This window comes from Apteryx mantelli, chromosome Z, assembly GCF_036417845.1.
Source record: "Apteryx mantelli isolate bAptMan1 chromosome Z, bAptMan1.hap1, whole genome shotgun sequence".
Taxonomy (NCBI): domain Eukaryota; kingdom Metazoa; phylum Chordata; class Aves; order Apterygiformes; family Apterygidae; genus Apteryx; species Apteryx mantelli.
Window position 1 is genome coordinate 17,527,950 of NC_090020.1, and position 22,551 is coordinate 17,550,500.

The following is a 22,551-nucleotide window of genomic DNA, read 5'->3' on the forward strand; positions in this document are numbered from 1 at the left end:
CATAACTTAAGATAAATTTTCCCTGCCTCCTCCTTGCACAAAGCCATTTGGTGCTAAGGGAGAAATTCAGCATGAGGGTCTGGTCCCTGGACCCGTGTATTCTCTCAGGCATATTTCATTCCCTCTGATTGCAGCACAGTTCTCCCTGCACCAAGAGCTGCGCAAAATGCAGCTTCTATATTCAAAACTTGCCCAAATGTGTGAAGCATCAGTCACACGCAACTGGTTGTCACATCCATGTCGCTTAGTAAGAAAACATGCTTTCTTTTTAGAGAACATGGCAGGTCCTGTTCTTTATTTTTCTCCTTTCTCTGTTCTGATTCTGTCTCAATTCCATTTTCTACTTTCTTACAACAGCTCCTAAGCCCTGCATGTCCTGTTGCAGCATTCACTGACTACCTTTCCTTGTGCTATATCATGAAAGTAATTAAGGCTGATGTGTGTTATCAGTGGCCTTCAGAATTAACATGCCAGTTAGAGGAGCGTGGACAAAAATGGGAGTCCACACCTAACACAATAAGTGTTGCAGACTGGAACAAACATAGGGCAAGGATGACACTACCTTGGTTACAGGTGGTCCAAAACCCACTTGCAAACATCAGCTGTTGGCTCTCTGCTAAAAGTTCTCTAAATCACAATGGATACTTCACTGCCTTAGTAAAATTAGTTCCTTGCAGGACAGATTTTACCTTTTGCTTCCTTGGGCAGAGAGGAACAGTAGACACAACCTCATCACTAATATGAAGTAGAGTTAGAGCCTGGGTTGTTCATTATCCTCACAGGATAGGAGCTCTAGCGAGTGCATGGTCTGTGTGGCTTTTGTCATTTTGACGCACTGGTTGTGTTCATCCAAGAGACAGTGGCCATTTATAGGGCTATCAGGAACAGACTTGGTTTTTGAAAGGTAGATTTGAAAAGCGTTATGAAGAATGAAACTGAAAAACATGCACTCTCTGCTATGTTTTTCTGTAATGTGAGTTAATCATCTCTTCTACATATCATAAACTTTTTTTTTTTTTTAAATAACCATCATTCTGAGCATTTTGGTTGTGGCCACAAGAGCACAGTTTAGTGTTTTCAGACCACTGGCATCTATTTCACTCAAACCAAAGAGCTTGTGATTAACCAAATAGTGGGAAGAACAAGAGGAAGCTCTACTTGCATTGTAAAACATTGAAATACTAAAAATGTTTGGATATGTGCACACTGAACACAAAATGACCAGTGCTATCTTACTCATTTAGAAGTCCTTCCATTACAGAACATCTTACTGAGGTCTGAATGCTAAAAAAAACAAAGCCCAAGAAGCCCAACACCCCCTATTCAAATAAAATAATTATTGCAGCTCCTTACGTAGTTCCTGTTACCACTTTCTGAGCACCTCATAGTCTTCAGCATGTTACATTTTGTCACCTACCTGTCAAAGATGTACTGTCATCCTTGCAGTACAGTAGTAGGAATGAGCAACGTAGACTCTGGGTTGGGGTTTCCTGCAGAGAGTCACAGGCTACCCCGTCCCTTCTCACCGCACATGAATCAACACTGATCCAAAAGCCTTTGAGATGTGCCAATGCCTAAAAAGTTGTGCCTTGCACGTTCTTCGACTCCTCACATGCACTGTTGTCGCTGGGAACGATGTCCCAGATCAGGCAGATGTGCCTGCAGCGGCTGCCCAAGGACAGGAGGGCTCTGCTGCTGAGCTGAACCCCAGGTGTTTGGCCAAGGGGGTGCTCCATCTTCATCACTGTAAACAAGGGTGCACTTAAGATCGTAAGAGCTGGCTTTAGTTAGTTTTGTTTCATCTGCCACCCACTTTTTGGGTGACTGTACACAAGTCACAACACCTTTGTGCAATTTAGTTTTCCCATGGCTAAAAGAAAGAGGCTGCTGCTTCCTGCCTTCCACTTTTTGCCTGTTTTACCAAGTTAGACCTGAACAGCTTTGGAGCAGGGACTTTCTCAGCCTGTGCATCCCTATTGCACTTGCCACAGCGGCTCCTGGTCTGTCTTGTAAATTGAAGTGCTCAGGGCAGCAAGGATTTTGTCATTCTCTTTAGAAAGGACAGGCTCAGGCCTTGAATGTGAAACAGCAGTGTGGGTCCAGCATAAATACTCCTAGGAAACCAGCACCTTCTCCTAACCTGAAAAGTTACACTGACAGTCCCGAGAACAGATTTGTGGAGAACCTATGTAATATGCTAATCTGAACAAATCAACCCCTTTAAAGCCTGAAGGACAGTTCACATTTCTGCCTTCTAAGATCCCAGTGCTGGCTGCAGTCACTTGATCTTCATTTTCCCCAGCTAGATGGCTTTGAACCCTGATCACAGCTTCCTTGTTTAAATGTTGGATGCAGCTTCTGATGTTGAACACCTGTAACAGTACATGCTATAAAGTTCCCCTTGCTTCCTCTGTGCGCAAGGGATTCCCACAAACTTGGAAGAATAGCCCTTTTCATTGCACTTTCCTCACCAAAGCTTCCTCTTGGTGATGGCAATTCAGGCCCTGGCCAGTTGACATGGGCCGGTAGTTACTAAAGAGTGGAAAATTTGGCTTTCCTTGCCCAGCATTCCGGTCTTTGCATTGTAAGCATGCATTGAGATGTGCAGTAGTTAGTGACTGTAGCCAGGGATGGAAAATGGTTCCTGTGCTACATGGGGAAAGGATCATCTCAAGATCATCTCATAGAGCAGCTCTCTGTAACATGCCCTCCAAAGATAATAATCACTCCTGTGTCATGATCCAGCAGAAGGGCTTAGCACCTAAATGGTGCTTTCCTTTGAGGATTAAACGGTAGGTGGATCTTCTCTTGCTTTGACATATGTCTGGATTTTACCCTGAGAGTTGCCTCCAGTTGTATGTTTTTCAGCTTGCTGAAAGCTGAAAGTCAAATTGCTTTCAAAATTTGCCTTCTTTCACAGTCCCCCCACTTTTGCTTGAGAGTTCTGTTTTCATAAATGTATATGTTATACAATGTGCTAGTCAAGAGATTTATATGATGTTCTGTATAACAATTACATAACTCAAGTTGTTTTGAATGGGAGTAAACAGTGGGACTGTCAGAAGGTGGAAGAGGAAAGCAAAGTTTGTTATTCAAAAATCTGTTTGGAAGTAAAACTATTTTGCAGTCTCTGGTTTGCATTTACATGCTCATACAGAGAAAGTGGATGAAGCAAAAATAAGCATTTTTGGAAATTCAGTTCCCATTTCCATTGAAGGCAAAGGGAGCCTGGCAGTCACTGGCACTGGGCGAGAATCCCAAAGAGAAGAAGCAGATTCACAGCACATTTGGTGTAACCATTCCCTCTGCAAGTGTCCTGCCTAGAGCGTTTGTAGCATATATAAAGCTTTAACCTAGATGACAAATGATGACAATCTCATCAACCAAACAGCAGAGAAATCCATTGATGTTTTCATGGATATATTTAATGGCTGCATTTAAAGTGCATTTTAAACTATAAATTCCTATCTGTATTGGATACTGCCTGCAACATGATGCAGATTTGGTTTAAAAGAATTACCTTTCAGACCCATTGGGGACTAAACCCAATAGTCTGAACTCCAAGGCTATATATACCTATTATTCTGTGATTATTTTGATACATATTTCATGAATGATGGTTCTGAACGGCATCCCAAGCAGAGATGTACGTTTTACATTATCCCAACCTGTGTAACTCATGTGTGTAATATTTTATAAAATAAAGAGATATCAGGAAAGGATGAAACTGATTCTTGGCTCTCTGTTTCCTTCCTTCTCCAACACTGCATTTACTACTGAAAATGGTCATATTATGTGTTAGTAGCAAAGCTTTATTACAGCTTTACTATCAGAATGGTTATATTGTATGCAACTGCAGTTAAAAATTCACACAGACTTTTCAGATCAAGGTATGTGGCAAAACTAGCCTGTTTTCTATGCTCATAGTCCTTGTCCTGTACCAAATGACATTTAGAGAATAGAAAGCATGGTGTTACGAAAGCAACACTGGTGTCATTCTCTTGACCACTTTCCCTTGACAGAGCAATGTAAAGGATGTCTCAAGTAGACGAGAATGACATCTACCTCCCCCCATGATTTCTGGATTCTGATCTCACACCTAGAGATACATGGAATAAAATCATGGTATAAAATTAAAGGAGAATTGAGTTTGTTGTCTGTAGAATACACCTGAGAAAATAGTTTGCCATTGATGGTTATCTAAAAAATGTCATAACTTCTTTTTCTGCACATGATTCCTATGCATCAGCTCATTCAGTAAGCCCACAAAGTCTTCTGGAATTCTAACAATTTTAGAATTCATTGCTAGTTTTTGACAATCCAAACTGGAGAGTAAAACCAGACTTCCAGACTACAATGAGCCAGCAAAGCCATGAAATACATTCCTCTTTTTTATTTTTAATGTGATGTAAGATCTTTTCTGCAACTAGTCTTGCTTGAGATCTTAAAAAAAAAAAAAAAGTTTTGTAAATACTGTCCTTACTGAGAATATGTATGATGAACTTGGAACCGGTCTACCTTTTTTGCCTTTTTAATTGGAGAGAATCATATTCAAAGGGTTGGCTCTTACACTCCAAGTATTTTTGAGGCACAAGGAGAAGTGGGGCCCACAGTTCCTGTTAGAAAAACAAGTGATTTTTGAATTTTTGTGGTTACATTTTTTTAGCATGTACTCAAAGGTTTGCTCTGTGACAGAACCTGTAGTGTTCAGCAGTTTGATCACCGCCTGGCTTCCCTCCCTCCAAAACCCAGGCCCCTTGGAGATGTCCTGAGCTGGACATCCACAAGCAGCTGCTCCCAAAGTCATTAGTCACCCTAAGTATTTTGCATACTAGAGTGGGAACGCCTACCATCCTGTATGAATCAATGAGAAAAACGTAGCTGGGAAGAGGACAAGTGTGCAGTGGATTGTTTTGTTTTGCTCAGCTTTTATCTGCATTCTCGCGGATGTGTATATCCCTGTGCGTGCACGTGTGTTTGGAACTGGGCAGGGTGAGGAAGCATGCCTTGCGCAGGAGATGAAAGTTTATAGTGATTCCTTTGTGCAAATTTCTCTTGGTAGCTTTCAAGGCTTTCAGTTCTTTATGAAACTTCTCATTTTCAGTTAGATGTAAGAACATCAGACTTCTTCAAGGGAAACTTTAGGCCCTAACAGGCCTTTACAAAATCTCCTTTGAAATTTCTATAAAGTGGGAGCTGCTATCTCTCTCTGCTGCCAGACTGGTGCTGTGAAGTATATGGGAAACTGCTTTTCACGTGTCATGAAGCTTAAGAAATCAGAGGTTGCCAAGGACTCTGAAATATAGCACTAGGATCTTTTTCTTATTAGGAAGAAGGGGAAAAAAAACAAAAAACAAGTCAATTTGCCAACTTCGCTAAAGCTGTAGAACCTGCCCTAATAACATCATGCATATTTTTCAATTTTCTCAACTTTAGAAGAGAAAATGGGACTCATTCACTGGAAAATCTTTAGAAACATACTTTTTATACAGTCTTGCAGTATCCAGCAAAGAGGAATTTCCTAGAGTTAGCTTTACATATTGAAAGTACAGAGGCCAGTTGAACTGTATAAAGGAGGAGCTTAAAGCCAATCTTAAAACTAGGAACTAGAATTTTCTAGAACATGAGAGGTGGTAAGCTGAAATAAAGGTCACACTTTATACCACTCACATATCTCGTCAACACAATGTCTTGTAGTTTCCTGCAAATGTAGGATTAAGTAAAAAAGAGTTTCATCAGCAACTGACAGGATGTTTTATCATAGATTTGGATTAACTCCCTGATAATTAATTAATTAATTATATTTATTAAGCCAATATTTTTTCTCCCTGCAGAGAGGCTTTAAATCCTGTGCAATTTATAGGCCAGAAAGTTTTTTTTGCCTCTGAGACAACCACATTATACTTATCTACTGGGCATGAGCGAGCATGTTGGGGCTTTTGTATGTTTATCTGCCCTCCCTCAAGGCTCTTATGTAAAAGAGATGTTACAGCTCAGGAGCTTATATAGGTTAGCAAACTTTTATGTAAACAAACAACTTAATGGAAGAGTGGAACTGTGCTGAAGTGAGTAGCACTGGATGAATGAATGAGGGTTATTCACTCTCCTGAATGCTGAGCTCATTCTGTGCTAAATTTAACTTCTTATTTAAAGCGGTACTAGCGTCACAGCAGTTATACTAGAGAACGAGCTTTAGTTACAGTGAAGACGGGGGAACTTCCCGCGGCCTGCTGAGGCCAGGAGGAATGATACAGGATCTCTGCGATGAAAGAACATTGGGGAACTTGCTGTCCTTCACTTGAGGAACATGCTATTTTCTTGATGGATAAAATACCAGGTATGCTCACTCTAGTGCTGAATTCATTTGGATTTGACTAGGATTTACTCACCGTGCCACAGCATTTGTTATTATTTCTCCCATTCTGGAGCACAGTAATACTTTTTCTGTTGCTCCCAGACCCCAAACCACCATGCCGAGTGCAAAATAGAAGCACAGCCCTGCTCTCCTCCCCTTGCCCTTGTTCCCAACACTGCAACCCGACCACAGGTTCCCAGCCACATATCCATACCAGTGTGGTTCAAGGGGCAGAACATTCATCTTATTGCAGTGACGGGGCAGGTGGACATCCACTGAGCAGGGTAGCACTGGCAGATGAGGTGCATGTTCCCACATCACTTATAGCAGCCAAGGCAGCATGACTGTGAGGTTCCCATTAAATATCAGAGCTACCCCTGCCCCGGGCAGAGACCCAATGTGTAATAAAGCTACAGATCTCCATGGCTCTGAGAGGCTGCTCCTTGTTTAGAAAGAGCTCCTGGTGAGGACTGTACAAAATGTTCAGATAAAAACCTCCAGCAATGTGAAGCCACTTGCATTTGGGTGGCATTACTCGCACTGATAAGGTTAACTAAAAGGTTTTGCAAGCCCCTAGGCTGATTCTCGGCTCCATTTCAAATGAAACTGGCCTGATTTATAGTTTGGCATCAGTAGTACATTGCAGTCCAACAGCCACAGACCAACAGGGGAATGGACAAGGTGACCTGATACCAGTGTGACCTCCATGTGAAATCTTCAAGTTAATAGCAAAGCCTGCTAATGGTTTGTGCTCTCATGAACTGAGGATGTAAAAAAAATGTGAAGTATTGTCTGGGCCCTAGGTGGCACCTTTTAGACAAGACAATAAAGGTTTTAGCCAATTTATTTTAATGGTATAACACACTATATGCAAACATAACACTATAAAACTTGCAAAGAAATAGGGTTGCTTTCTCCTTTGCAAACCAGGTGCTGAAATCATTCTCTCCCTGAGTGTACAGAGTGTGGGATTTTGTCTACATGAGATATATTTTGTCAATGAAAGGAATACACTTAATATACTGAAACATACACCAACTCAGCAAGACTTGTATAAATATTTTCCTTGGAAAACTACCATACAGTTAAGTAGCTGCTACTATGCTACTATACCTTTTTATGCCACCCCAGACAAAGGATTGTCAATTAGCAAGATTTTAAAAATAACTTTGTGATAAAATATTAGATTAAAACCTTACACTTGGTAAAAATATCTCTAACTGTGAGAAATAATATACACAGCTCATCCTTGGGGACCCTGAGATCCTCTCTGGCCTGACTGGCAGTCCTTCTAATTTTACTCAGAGTTCAGTGGGACTGATGATTATTTACTGATTCTCCCAGTACAAGAGTGAAGGGGTGTCCAACGAGCTTACCAACAAGCAAGCAAATAAAAATTTCACACAGGACACAATCATATGGACAGAAAGCTGCAGAAAACAGAAGTAAAGAAAAAAAAAGAGGTTGGACAAATTCACAGAAATGAGGCCCATTAGTTGCAATTAAATTTGATATTGATTGAATTTCTTATGTGGCTGATTTATAGAGGCATGAAGAACACAGTGGAAGAAACCTACTCTATATGTGACCTGTTCTTACATTTTTTATAGTATCTTCTGGTTACTGCTGGAATCAGGATACTGAATATTTAACTTTCTGATGCCTTATTTACTAATTCTATTGTGAAATTTGTCTGAAAAAGGGCCTGGGCTGTAAAATTTGGATTCACCTCAGAGATGTCTCCTTGCTGAAGGATATTTTTTGGTCTGGGCTTGACATGAGGCATGTAACTGGGCAAACAATGACAGCTTTCCGTATTCCCTGTGCAACATTACATCACCTGGTTAATGCTATAATACCTATATACTGGTATCTGCAAAGAGACAAGAGAACCCCCTTCCACAAGCTGTTGCACTTATTACCGATTAGCTCCACTCTAGGATTAGGAAAGATAAATCACCAGTAAAAACCTTGCCTCATGTAACTCGAAATATTGTTACCCGTTGACTTGCATCAATGACTTTTGAAGCCTTCAGCATGTTTACAGCTTACAAGGATGCAACTGTACCCAAAACTGAAGTCAAATAGCTGGGACATACTAGGAAAATATGACTAGAGGATACAGAACAAGAAACCAAGCTCATCTCCTGACCTTGCAATTCTGTTGTACTGACTGGGATTGCACACAATAATTTTCCAAATTAAAATCCAGAAAACATGCCCTTAGAGTCCTTGCCTCTGATCCAGCAAAAGTGAAACATGTGCTTAAGGCTGAATGTACAGCCTTCCTGGGTTTTGGAGTCTGATCTTGTCCTTAAGGCTACCCCTGTGCTGAAGTAATTTCGTAGACTGAGATTTTGAATCAAATCGTTTTCTTCCTGCAGCTTTGGCAATATCATTATTTGTAAAACACCAACAATAGTGTCAACAAGGAAAGGCAAGAAATATGGCATTTCTTAGCAAGTGCTTTTTCCATTCAGTCATTACTAGCTATTGGTGCCCCATCTTCGGATGTTTGTGGCCAAATGTGATTCTTACAGTTCCAAACCCTGAAACTGTCAATCTCAGCAGCTGGCTTTCTCATCTCCCCTGGGCCAGCTTTTTTCCAGTGTGCTCCATGATTCATCCACAGATGGTTCCCTGGATCAGCAGGCAGCTCCACCCACGGCCAAAAAAATCGGTAATCCCAATGCTCGCAGCAGGGCCAGGCCCATGCAGGAACGCAAATCCCAGTGCCGACAGCATCCTCAGACTGACACACCTGCTCACGCGCTGCCGGCCCCACGTTTCGAGAGACTTCTTCTGGTTTATTTTGGAAAACCTTATCAAAGGTTTGTTAAGAGGGAGGAAGGAGAACGTCCCACGGACACGTCAGGGAGTGACAAATCAGGATCAGTCCTGCCATGCCCTCAAGGCGTGACTGAGGGCTCCTGGAGCCAAAATTTGCCATTTGCACAAGCACTGGCGTGAGACTTGGTGTGAAACCTCTGGTCCCCATTCAGTTTGACCAACTGTAGCGAAACCATTCTGCTGCAAATCTGCCTCCCTGGGACACAGGGATACTGAAAGAGTAGATCCGTGAGGCACCCTGGGACATGTGTAACTACCACTTTTGCCTTTCCGGGGAGAACAACGTGTCCTGACCAAACAGCAGCAAGTGTGCTGGTGGTATTACCAAGTATCAGACATTGTGGGATACAGCAGGGATCATTTCTTGATCTGCTCCCTTTCCTGGAGAGGGAAAAGTAGGGCAGAATATGAGATTAGTCCTTTATCCTTCCTCTGTACACACAGTATTGCTTGCTAGCCCTTGGAGCCAATGGTAAAACTTCCATTGATTTCAGCGCCAGCAGAATTTGGCTAGTTCAGAGCACTTTTGAAAATCCCACCCTAACTGTCGGCAGTGAGGTTTTCATAATGTCAGTGGTTATGCAAGATAAAGATTTATAACATCTAAGGTGATGTGAAGCTGGACAGTTTTAATCACATAACAGAGCTTTATGAATTGCTGCATATTCTTGCTGAAGTTACATAAGCGTGACCTGTACCTGACCTTCCTTGGCAGCTTCCTGACTTGTAATTAGAGACCTCCTGGCTACAAATTTATGCTGGGATCCAAACAGTTTGGCAAATTCCAGATACTCATTTTTGGCAAGCTGGAAATCCAAATAGCCTGACGCTGTCTCAGGAATGTCTTCCCTGGAGAGCCACACACTTTTGGTGGCAGATGAACAAGTAAAATTTTTCCTCTCCCTCTTCCTCCAACTCCTCCTGTATTGGTGGCACCTTTGTAAGGAAAAGCCCTCACAGCCAGTGCCTAAATGAAATAAAGGGTGATAGCAAGCTCTGGGGAAGTTTCCTACCTATGTGGTTTGCCTTTTTCTTTAAAATTAAACACATGGTTTCATATGGTCAAAGTGCTGCAGTCTGCCACCTACACCAGTGTGAATTCATGCTGTGATGCTTCCAAGTCAAAACAACATGAGGACACTGATTCACTCCCATCTCCCTAATGCTTATGACACAGTGTTCATCACTGCAGCAGAAGGAAAACAAGTGGGAAGAAGTGACTTGTTCACAGGCCTAATACATCTTGCTGGGTCAGGCAGTGGTCACCTAAACCTGCAGTGGTAGAAAGGGTAGGCTGTAACCAATGGCCTCAGTCAAGCAAAGTGACAGCCCCAGGACAGACTTCATCAAAGGCCAGTCCTAGGACAATTAGCATTATATTGCCAGCTCAATGGGACAGCAGGCAGACAAAGGGTGTTAGAGACATTGAGACACTTTTTCCATAGTTTTACCTCACAAAGAACAAGCAAATGGGTGGCTTTGGGATCATGGTGGGTTGCCCAGCAATGTTCAGTCAAGCATAGATTTGTCTAAAAACCATTTTCCTAATTCTGTGCAAACAGAGACACCAAACACATGCCCACAGTAACAGAATGGAAATTTTTCTAGACCCACCACAGCCAATACATTATTTCAGATACATGGAAAATGGGATAGTCTTTCTACTTGTGAGCAAAGAGGAACTCTCCCCCCCCCATGAATAGGTCAGGATCAAGCTAGTAATTAATCCCTGTTGCAGATTTTATATGAGCAGCTGGGCATTACTTCTGTGGAGCCAATAGGTGAGAATGGTTAACAGAGTTCGCAATAGGGGTGTGTATGATCTATCCCTTTCTGAGCACAAAAGATCATCGGTATTTGACACAAGGACTTGCACACAAACAACTGAATCAGAAGCTGAATTCTAGGAATCAGAAACCCATTACCAAACAAACAGCATGCATCTCCGAAAAATGCTCAACCATGTTCTTTGCCCTCTCCGTGCATTTTTCCACAGTCTTGGGCAAACACAAACAAAAATAGAGTGCACATCCATTTATTAATTATAATGGATTAATTATAATGGTTCTAATCCAGCTTCCATTCAAGTCAGTGGAACAATTCCCATTGACCTAACTTGGGAAATGACTACAATCCATAGGGAACTATAGTTATGCTAAATACAAAACAAGTGCACAGGACACTTCAGCCATGTCAGCTCACTGCAGGAGAAGTAGACAGACTGAAGTCATCTCATGGGAGAAAATGAAACCCTGTAGTGTGCTTTGGCCTGAATCACCACCAAAGGAGTTCACCTGGGCAGAGGGAGGGAACACAGTATACTACTAGATGATATACTACTTATTAATATTAGTAGTATATCTTTTAGTCAAAGTGTAGGCCTAAAGACATTCCTACTAGAAGGCATTCTGGCATTTTTGAAGATGACAGAAGTTGGATCTTAAATCCCTGGTGAATGTGACTGTAGGTGGCTGTATTTTGACTACATTTTGACAGAGCTTTAAATGGGATGAATATTCAGTAGTGTTTCCCCAAACACTTTACAGCACTCCAGCCTGTCCCTGAAGAGTTGTGATGCTGCAGCCAGTGGCACTAGTACACAGAAAACAAAGAGAAGTGCGATGATTGCTGCTTTTAATCTGGTGTGTTAGCATCCTCAGGAATGCAAGATCACAAATGTGTCAGAACCTGTGTGCGGGAAGTTGCTTCCCCAAGAAACAGGCCATTTCATGGGCGCCTTCTCCCAGTACTGAACCAGCTTCTTCCATAAAGGTGCCATACTAATGCAATTAGATTAAATGTATACTAAAACAGTATTTGGAAAAATCTCTTGGATAAAATGAGAGAGGCTGGCTCTGTTGTTTTCTTCCATTCCTAAGTGTATGACTTTATGGGCTGTTGGCACTGACTCTCCTCTGGCTTTCTCTGACACAACAGTGACAAAATTTCTATAGGAGTCCTGGGGCAGGGGTCATCACCGCTTGATGAATAATGAGCAAAATTGCTACTACTGTAGACTTGGAAGCTGGCTGGACCACACAAGTTGCAGCATCCCTCAGGGATAGTGCTCCTTTTGTGAACCCTGCTGGGTGGCCCACACCTTTGCACCATCTCTGATTCTATTTTGTTTATTCAAAAGAAAGAAAAAGTGACAGGGAAGGGGAGGATCAACAGCTCTCACACTGATGGCCCAAAATTTTCACAGTTCTGGCTAATGGAGATGTTCTCTCCTCTCCTCCCTTCAGATCCTGTGAAAACAAGGCAATAGATTGCATGGCTCCATGCCTCTTAGATTCAGGCCATCTTTGTACTCCTCCCTTCTCTCATTGCAACAGCAGATTGACAGATTGGAAGTCAGAGGACAAGATAAGGCAAAGCATTGCACTCAATTGCTTTGAGGTCTGTGGATGCTGAGCCACAAGTAGAGTCATTAGTTCTTGGCTGCATATAAAACTACAGGATGCATCTTTATGAATTGGAAAGACAAGACGTTAGAAACTCCAGGAGAAATAAATAAACTACAAAAAGAAAGCAAACAGAATTCACCTGTGACCCTCCACGTGGGATTGAGAAATGACAGGAAGAAATAAATTTTCTCCACAAAAAAAATCAAAGCAGGAGGGGCTGTAACTGATGAACTCCATGGCTTGTTAAGTGGAACAAGCAGGGGGCCACATAAGAGAGCTATGCAGGTGCAAAGAGCAAAGGGTGGGGTAAGTCACAACAGGTTTGTTGATGTCTGATGTTTTGGCAGGGGTGTATATCTATTCTTCAGGGGACGTTGGTCTGGAAAGGCACGTATGCCAAAATATGATGCATACTCAAATCACAGCCACAGATTATGCTGCCACAAGGGAAAAGATAGCACAGCATATTTTTCTGGGAGGAGAATGAAATCAGAAGAGCCAGAAAAGCAAAAGTCATGAGGTGGGAGCTCACTCAACGTTGTTTAACTTTTCCTTCAGTTCATTTCTCTCTGCACATCCTGTAAGGGAGACAAAACTAACTTATTTCTCCGCTAGCTGATGCTGCTATAATGAGAGGACCAGTAAAGCTTTAGAGCTTTCATTTCATGCTTTTTTTCTGGACCAGTTTTCTTTCCAGCGTGGCGTGCGTGCATGCGTGCATGTGTGTGTGTGTGTTTGTGTGTGTGTGCGCAAACTTGCAGGCAACAAGCAATGTCTGCCAACTTGAGAAGGCTCAGGCCACATGCAGCATCTGTGGGCTCTCAAACATAACAGCCGTTGCTTTTTGGAGGAGGGAATTAGCTCATAAATATTTGTGAAACTGTTAGTAAATGGGATGCAGAGCTATTAGCAAGATGGTTCTGATCAAAATATGGAAGATGGGTTCAGCATGCCTGGACAAATCCAGTCTGGTAATTGCCCATTGAAACCATTCAGGAGCACAAGGAAAGCAGTTTGCTTTTCCCTCCCTCTGCTTCACAAATAAGGCAAAGAATTAACTGTGTATGTTGGTGGAGGGCTGCAAAATCTAGCACTGTTCAAAATGTGATCCTTGAGACTGCATTTCTCGATCTGTATTTAAGCACCTAGCAGGGCTGCTTCATTTTTAGAGGGGCTAAATAACTCCTCCCCTTCCCTCCCTGCCCTGTGTCTTTTAGGAAATCAAGTACATACATGAGCTTAAATCTAAATAATCTTAAATAATCTAAGTCACACAGAGTCCCAGGCTCATATAGCCCCGGTTCGAACCTGGTCCTGGCTCCTGGTGCTTCCCATGGGCCAGACGTTCCTGAAGATCCCTGGCCAGCCAGCAGGATGGGCTGCCAGCCCAGCCCTGGGCATGGGAGTGAGGAGCTGGGACTCTCCCGCCCCTGACAGTGTGAATGAGGGTGTCCAAAAGGGCACCAGGTTTCCTGACTCGCTACCCCATGTCTCATCTACAGCCGTCATGCTTCCCTTACCCTGATGCCCGAAAGATGGAGATGCTGCCTTGCCAGGCGTCTTTTGCAGGGACAAGTGCCAGTCCTGTTTTCCTTTTGGGTAGGGTGGTCCAGGGCTGTAACACTAAGGACCTTGGATGTTTCCAGCCAAGGGTTTGTTTCTAATCTCTCTTGGATCTCTCTGTGGCTGGGTCACATCTGCAGGCGTTAAATCAAGTGTCTGAAGGACACACTGGCCTTTACAGAACCAGAAATTTGTTGCTAGGAGCTGGATGCAAGCCTTGTCTGAGGGAGCCAACTCCTCTGCTTGGAGGACAGACCCCTGGAAAAAGTAGTGCCTGCCCCAAAATTTAAGTGGATGTTTTTTTAAAGTGGTCACTGAACTTTTTAATATGTTTAATGTTAAAAATTAAAAAGGATTTTTTTTTTTGACAAAAAGGTGGTTAAAGATGCCCAAAGACCTGCACCAAACTCTGCTGTAGAACAGACTGGAGATTATGGGCTGGACTGGTCTGCCAGAAGGACGGCAATGGATTGAGTGGGACTTTCACCAACAGTCGCAAGTCCATGGCTTTCTCAGAGGTGGAAAAGCCTGAGGCCTATTGATAATGCATGAAGCTAAGGATCACTGCCATATTTCCAGATGATTATCTCCTCTGGATTCTTCCTTAATGTGCTTTTTTGACCCAAATGTAGCAGCAAGCTAGGCCTTGCTGTGACTCACCTATTTTGGGACACTTTCCCCTACATGACACTCCAGCTATATCCCTGGAATACACAAGAGTCTGTCCACAGATTTAATTGCAAGCTGAGGGTCATGAAGACAAGATTTCTTGGAGAGAGGTTGCCTCTTATTCTGTGTTTGCGTAGCACTTAGTTTAATGGAGGTCTGATCCCAGTTAAGGCCCTTGGGCATGGGAGTAATGCAACAACAATGCTAGAGTAGCAATCTCTTGGTGTATATTATCCATTAGGCACTCACTGTGAACAGTAATGACACATCATGGATCTTGTTCAAGAAATGCTTCACTTGGTACTTTTACTGCACATTTTTGGGTCTATCTAGAAGTGCTCCTAAGTCTTGCTCTTTTTGCAGGTTGTTCTGGCTGTCAGTGACAGCAATGTTCAAAAGTGGGAACAGGAGAAGTTTTGTTAAGTTTCCTTGTGGCTGTTGTAAGTGACAGAAACTCAAAATGTTGGGAGAGCTTTTATGGTGTGCTAGGAACAAAGACCCTGCGAGTGAATGGTGGAAATCATGAGTCCTGCTTAGTTTAATAGACTGTACTCCTCTAAATTGCCTGGGAAGTCACCTGCAAAAGTGTGCCCCCTTGATTGCTTCATAATGCTCAGATCAGGAGCATACCTAGGCAACTCGCCCCAGCAAAGCATAATGAGTCTCTAAGGAAAACATGAAGCTAAAATGGTCTTGCATAAATAATTTATCTCTTAGCAGAATGGGTACAGTACATCCTGGGTGCCATTTCACTAAGGCCACATGAGTTATACCTGGCTGCAAGCTGGCAAGGAAGGGTGGTCCGGTTGCTTGGGATCCCGTCTGGCAGTCATCTCCAGGCACTGCTGCAGCTGGCCTGGGTGGTTTGGAGAGTGTTGCCATGCTTCTTCCCCCAGGGCAAGCAATGCATGCGCTCGTCATGATCGTGATCACGTGAGAGACCAAGTAGCTCTCTGATGCCACAAGAATGGAGATTGCAGATACAGGAGATTTTCCCCCAAATACCAATAAAGTACCCAGTCCTGCCCATGCTGACTACCCCTGTGGTGACACACAAAAAGTCTGGCACTGATAGCTCTGTCTGTCCTACTGGACTCTGCAGAAATGAGCATCTGCAGGGCTGAGTTGTAACACAGCTAGAGTGAGAGCATGCTGTCATCTATCGTTATCATCACGTTAATCCCTTAACCCTGGGCAGGGGTCCAGATGGCATCTCAACCCCTTGCTTCACCGCTGAAATCTTCTTCCAAAAGCTGCGTGTGTACTCTGCTCACTCTGATCTGGTGCTAAGTAATAGAAACTTTACTGATGGCACTAGCAGATCACTAGTAATTGGCATGTATGGAAGGGACATCTGCTGTTAATGACTGAATGCTGACTAATGGTTGTTCTTTGGGAGGTCAAGAGTCTCCAGGAGGAACAGGAAGGATGCTGAATGATGAGATAGAGGCTCTGGCATGTTCTTTTCACAATTCTTGAATTTCTTTATACTATAAAATGTGAATGACAGGAGAATAACGAAATAAAATGTTTGATAACTGATTTCTGAGACAAATTTAAAGTAGAAAACTTAAGGGAAAAAAAGTATAAAATTATAATAAAAAAATCTGAAATTATTTTACAAGAATCTATGCCACAACATGCAAGGACTTACTAAAGTGTTACTCTATCTTTGCTGGAGGACAGCGTTGCCGGGCAGCTCCTGTTTCACGTGTGCCAGAATTTCTCTGCTGAATCCTGTCTGATCGCTTTCCCACAGTGCAGCACTAGGACTATCACCCTATTAACAATATTATGCCCTTGGACTGTGCAATTTCTTCCCTGCTTGTTCTCTGAAAGAGGAATGCCTACTACAGTGCAAATTTAAAACCTTCACAGGACAGAGCAAGATTCGGGAAGCATAAAGTATGTTCTATTGAAAACTGTATTTTGTAGCAGGTTGGTTTTATTAAAAGAGTTAAGAAAGACTGAATAGAGGAGGTTGTCCTCCCAAGGGGACAACCTGGCTTCACTGAAGTCTCCTGTTTTCTCAAGCCTTACTCCTGCTTTCCACACAAGTAATTTGCACAGATTTCCCAAAACAGAACAAAAAACAGAACATAATTAGTCTTCAGTCAGTACTTTTCCCCTAATTAAATGCTGTCATACAGAGTACAGAGGCATGGTGAGATTTGCTAAAGAAATATGATCTGCTTAGGTTTGATCTGGGTTTCTGAATAAAGTATCCATTACAGGCCATCATCTGTGTGTACTTAACATATACAGGGCCACATTTTGTAAACTGGCATGAGTCATTAAGCCTACCCTCACTTCAGGAAGCTGTTACCCACCCACTCACGCCTGTCTGACCCTTTCATTTATTTGTACCTGTGTCAAGTTCTTCCCAACCCCTTTTTACATTGAAGATGCCATGGGATTTCACAGCTCAGCTCCTGCTACAGGTGGGAGATAAATAGCCTTACCTGAAAATAAAAACAAGGTCTTCATATATTATTTAGTGTAAAAAAAAAAAAAGTTACTAAATCCCCTCCCTGCTTTCCTTTCTACTCTTTTCAGGACTGGAATTAATTAAAATAAACCAATAAACACCGGAAAAGTACTACAATAGAGCCTGTGTTCTACAGAAACAACACGAAAACAAAATCACATTAGCTCCATTATTAATGAGAGTGAGACTCCATCTGAAGTTGCATAGGAGATTTAATATCTAACCTTCAACTGTAATTACTATGACTATATAAGCAAGTTAAGCATAAGGACAATAATGTTGCTGCTGCAATGACTTGTTAGATGTCCAGCTGTGGTCAAACTAGGCATGCAAATGTGCATGCAAGTTACTAGTGCCTCTCCCTGCCTAAGGCTTAAAGCATAGGAGCTCCTACAGGCACCGCCGACAGAAAACAAGGCCTTGCAATGCTCGCTCTGCAGGTCCCACGCGTGGGCCAAGTGGGAGCTCCGATGTAAGAGGAGTCTCAGTCTTTGAGATATGACAGGCCTCAAACAATGGGGACAATGTCTTTTGTGCAGAGGAAGTACATCTCCCAAAGGGGAACACATATTGTGTTTCACACCACAGAAGATGGAAGCTGTTACAAAGCTTTGGCTGCTCAGTTGCTGATGTTTCCAGCCCTGGAAGCCCGCAATTCAGTTCCCCAGCTGCTGGCCGAGGTGCTTGTGAACAAACAATTAAACAATATTGTGTGTGTGGGGGGGGAAAGTCATTCTGTGAAACACTGTGGTCAGCTGAAAACAAAATAAGGCCCGATCCCTGGCAGGAGATGCTCAGGACACTGGAGGGCTGAGCCCCGGCTGAGCCAAAATAAATCCCAAGGAACAGCAATAAGTCAGCAATCGCTATACTAAAAGCCAGTTTCCCCCCCTTCTATAGTGTTGCTGCTTTGGTGTCCTGATTCTGAAGAAAGCATTACATTTTCTCAGAGATCAAAGGTCAGAAAAGATTCCTCAAAATTAACAGGCACCTCTTCACCTCTCATAGTGTTCAGGACCACACACAATCATCTCCCTTATTGCAAGCAATGGGCTTGCCTCCAAAGAGAGGAGAAGAAAGTTTGAACAGTGATGTTAATTGCAAATTTAAAAACTTTGCTGCTATTATATTAAGAAAATAGTAATGAATGTTATATCTGTAAGATCCAGAGCAAGGTTACTCCAAGCCAGTGCTTTAGGAGAGCCCTCTTTGCTGCTCTGTAACAACCACCAGCAATGCAAGGACAAAGATAACACAGCCACAAGCAAGTCTGCATAGACGTGAAATGGGGTCAGGGAGAGTCTTGTATTTAACTCTCCAGACTACGGTAGAGAAGAGAGAAGGAGAGGTGTAGGAGGGCGCAATGAACACAGCTTAAAGTGATAGGCTGAGGTTTTCAATGCAGTTTACAGGACCTGAGAACCTAGCTCATTGCAAATAGCAGGGGGTTTTCAGTGAGCAGGGATTAGTGATGTAGAGCTTGAAAAGGGGACGCTGGTTTGCTCCTTTCTTCTGTAAAAGGGGGAAGCCTCCCTTTTATGTTCCTGGAGAAGGTAAGCAATGCCCCTGCTTTGCTCCCTCTCCCAGAGAAAGCTCCTCATCTGGTTTCAAACACAATGCTGCCAGTCCATTTGATTTCAGTTTATGAGTTCAACAAGTGTGGTGTTTTTCTTAAAATCTCCATTCCAGGAATCCCCAGGATAGGTGAGGATCCCAGAATTCATCCAAGGCTGGAAATGAGCTTTGAACCTTCCTGTAGCTGAAAGAAAACTTTAATTTTAAAATTGAAAGTTATTATTGGAAAACCTGGAAGAGTCACAATCAGGAGGCAAAAGTATCCTGAAGATAATGTTTTACCTGTTCATCTTTTTTAAGCTAATGTCATGACTTGTGGGTGTTTGGGTCTGGAAGTACTGCTAAGCTTTGATACCGAGGGAGTGCATTCAATTTTGGGTCCTCCAGAAGTATCTTACACGACAAAAATGCTCTTTGTTGCTCAGATGCCATGATCCCACATCATAGTCTCTAACACCAGGCGTGTAACTGCTGATGGAGAGTTCACACCTCAGATTTTTGATGTCTCCACGTGTTCCTTCACTTGGTTCCTGAACATCTTGAGGTATGCATATACCTCACACAACTGTTCATTGCACATAAACAGTCATGTCAAAGCAATCATCAATATGAAATAACAAAATGCTGAAGGAAGTTGCCCAGGATGCAAAAAAAATCATGACATAACCACACTGGAAATGAACAGGAAAAGTACTTGAATACGCACTTATATTCTTGTTAGAGGATTACGTGAATCAGAAATGATGACAACATTAAGTTCACTTTAAACCTAAATATATTAAATGATTTTACAATATGTAACAAGTACAAGGTCATATGCTCAAAGCCAGCTTAAGTTGCTGGGTTTATATTGAACATTTGTGTGTTAAAATGAAACAAAATGTGAAAAGCAGGAGTTATAAAAGAATCTGTTAGGGCTACCACAGAAAACCTTGAAGAGTTGAAACTTTGTTCTTTCCTGAAATCTATAGAAATGACTGTGCTTGAACCTGAGCATGTGGGGGAATTGGGGTTTGAGAAAAGCTAAGAATATCACAAGAAGTTACTCTCAGATTATGTAATTCTTTCATTTCTAGACTTAGGCATATGCAAGTCTGGAATATTAAGGAAAAAATAAAAGAAAATGAATAATTTTGATACTCAAACCAGTATGGACTGCGGGAGCTGAAAGTATAAGTGAAGTGTGTAGGGGGTCCATATTCCTGCAAGAATGCTTGGTCCAGACCTGACTTTAAAGTCATTGGGCTAAATCCTGCTGCCACTGAAAATGACAAGTCTCTTATCTTCTCCAGGTGTAAATATGCACAAGCAGGAGCACTGAAACGGGTGAAACATTCCTTCCTGGTGAAAATGGAAAATAGTTGAAAATCTTTGCACACATGGAAACTAATATCCTCCTTTTCCCCTCTCTGTCTGTTGCCTAAGGCCAAAATAACATAATGATCCAACGAACAAATAGAACCCCGTTCCCTCTTTGAGTGGCAAAAAACACAAACATCCATTATCCAGAAGGTCTGACTTAAATGACAGAGGAGTCAGCAAAGACAGCCAGGGACAGTTTTTGAAGACTGTGTTACAAAATAATAATATGAATGCTTTAAGCAGCTTGGGAAACTTCACAACTGGCAAACTCCACACAGGAACTTACCACGTGTTTTCCAAGAAAAAAAACACATATCTCTCACCAAAAAAGCCAACAGCTTTATAGCTGTCTGGCTCCGTTGCACTAAATCTGCATGGGAATCTTTCATACCCATTGTTCTGAAGTGTAACTTTGTTTTACATTACTGCTTCTCATGCAAAAATGCTGAATTAAACGAGAGAAGGAAAGTGAAATCCAGAGATAAAAGTAAGGAGTGGAAAGATATGGAAAATTAATGAAGCAGAAAGATACTGAGAAGCCAGATGGCAGGACCGTGTTATTCCACTGGGCCTTGGAACGTCACAAATGGCCAAGACTCTCTGTTATTTTATTACAAGCAGATCACATGCAGGGGTTGGAACAGCCATCCTCAGGCGTCTTGTGCTTCATACACTTTGGCCTTGTCTATATAAAGCTTTTTTTCCCCTTCAAGTTTCCTCCTGTTGCTTTTACTGGTACAGTTCAATTTCTGACAAGAAAACAAAACAGGCTAGCATATGGCATTTAACCACTGTGTCATCTAGGTATCCACCCAAGAGATTTAGAAAGTGGCTAGCTTGCCAAATCCCAGCTTTCACAAGACATACAGTCACCTCATGCTCCATCATCTTCATCATAGTTTTGATCCATTTGGACAAGGGAGATGTAGGAGGAGCAGCATAGGTGGGGGAAGAGGTGAGGGTAAAGAAGGCAGTACCATTTCCAATATCTTCTATATTGTCCTGAGAAGCTTTACTGAGAAAAATCCAATCAGAAGAAAACAAACAACCCCCCCCCCCAAAACCCCAATGTGGAAGTTGACAGCCTCAAGTATTCCTATGATTCCTGCTGTTGGTGCGTTGGAGACCCAAAGAGGCTGGCGTGTCAGTCTGCCCCGTTGTGGGCACAACAGCCAGGCTCACAACCCAGAGGGCTTGCAACAGGGAAAGTGGGCAGGTGCAGTGTAAAGCCAGTGCAAGATCTGCCTTCCTCTTTCCTCCAAGGGGAATTTCAACTGAGAAAAGGCAACGTAACAGGAGCTCCTCTCTTATTGTTCCTAACACAACACAGAGAAGAGCCTTCTTTTTCTGGCTCCCAAACAGACCCAGATGCACCCTTCTCCCAAACTGTGGCCCCTGCGCCAGCCTTTGCTAACAACTCCTCCCTCACCACAGCGGCTCCTTGAAACTCCTTCTGTAGCAGCAGCATCCTTGGTGCTCTGCTGTGTTAATTCAAGCCTGGTTATTGCTTGAAATGTTGGAGGGCAGTCATGCAATTACCTTGGTGCAAAAAATGATGGAAACTAGTTTAACCCCCAACTTTTCTTCATCAGCTCTCTCCAGAGTGTTTTCTAGTCACCTGAACTGAAATGCAGAAAATGTGATTTTCTAATTGTATTTTGTTTTTTTCTTAGCTTCCTAAGCCAAGCTATTAAAACTACCTTTGCTGCTTTATTTTCTGCTCTTTCCTTTTGCAAAGATGGACAGGTCTCTTTATTGCAGAGGAGTTAACGACAAAGCAGGATACGTTTAATGAGTTAGTCAGAGTTTGGATGCATTTTCCAGAGACAGGTCAGGTGTTTTTGCCGTCTGGAGGAGTTTGTGTCTGCTCACACCTCAGTGCCTGGCAGTAACAGCGTCCTGCCCTTCTTTGTTCAAGCCTCTACATCGCTATTTACTAAGAGCATCTCCTACTATTCTATCTCCCCATGAACATGCAGCTAATTTTCTCCTCCTTCATGGAAAAAAAGTCCTATTTAAGAATAACAGAGTTAGTGAGATAGATTTTGCCCTCCTTGATCAGTGTAAGTTTTATTTTCCTTGGGGAATAGTTCCTTTGAAATCCATGAATTGTGCCATGAGCTCCAAGTGTGTAAAGACAACAGTTGCTAGCCCCAATACAAGTAGTTCTAGACAAATTTAAAAGGTTTAGAGATTAAATATAGATCACAGTTTTTACAGAGGTTTATAAACAAATACTCTACAAAGAGTTATTAATAGATGTTCAAAAGATTGTTCCAGTG